A 549-nucleotide genomic window follows, 5' to 3' on the forward strand; every position below is an offset into this window, starting at 1 on the left:
TTCTTCCTTTCACCAAGTGTACATATGCCAATGTTGCCAAAAACAAAAGGATTTTATATTTTCAAAACTAATTTTAGAGCATTGACATTAGACAAGCATCAACATTTCAGTAATTTAGTAGACGTTCTTATCTAGAGCGACTTAGTGCATTCATGTTCTAGGTGGGACAAATGTCACAGGCATAGTCAAGACACTTTTCCTCAAAGTATATCAGCAAAGTCAGAGCTAGGGGGATTTTTTTTAAAGAGGTAGGGTTTCAGGTGCTTTTGGAAGGAAGGGGGGCAGAACGGAGTGCTTGGGTTGGGGTGTAGCGTTTGAGCATAGCCTGAAGGTAGGGAGGGGCAGTTCTTGCTGCTCCGTAGGCAAGCACCATGGTCTTGTAGTGGACGCAAGCTTTGATGGTTGTCTAGGGTCACGCTAAGATTCTTTGCACTCCGGGAGGGCGATACTGGAGTTGTCAACCGTGATGGAGAGACACACCAAAAGTGAGAGTGTGTGGTGCAGACACAGATCCTCTCCACGTCACCTGGTAGGAGTGGCCTGCCAGGT

Source organism: Salvelinus fontinalis, chromosome 5 (assembly GCF_029448725.1).
Source record: "Salvelinus fontinalis isolate EN_2023a chromosome 5, ASM2944872v1, whole genome shotgun sequence".
Classification (NCBI taxonomy): domain Eukaryota; kingdom Metazoa; phylum Chordata; class Actinopteri; order Salmoniformes; family Salmonidae; genus Salvelinus; species Salvelinus fontinalis.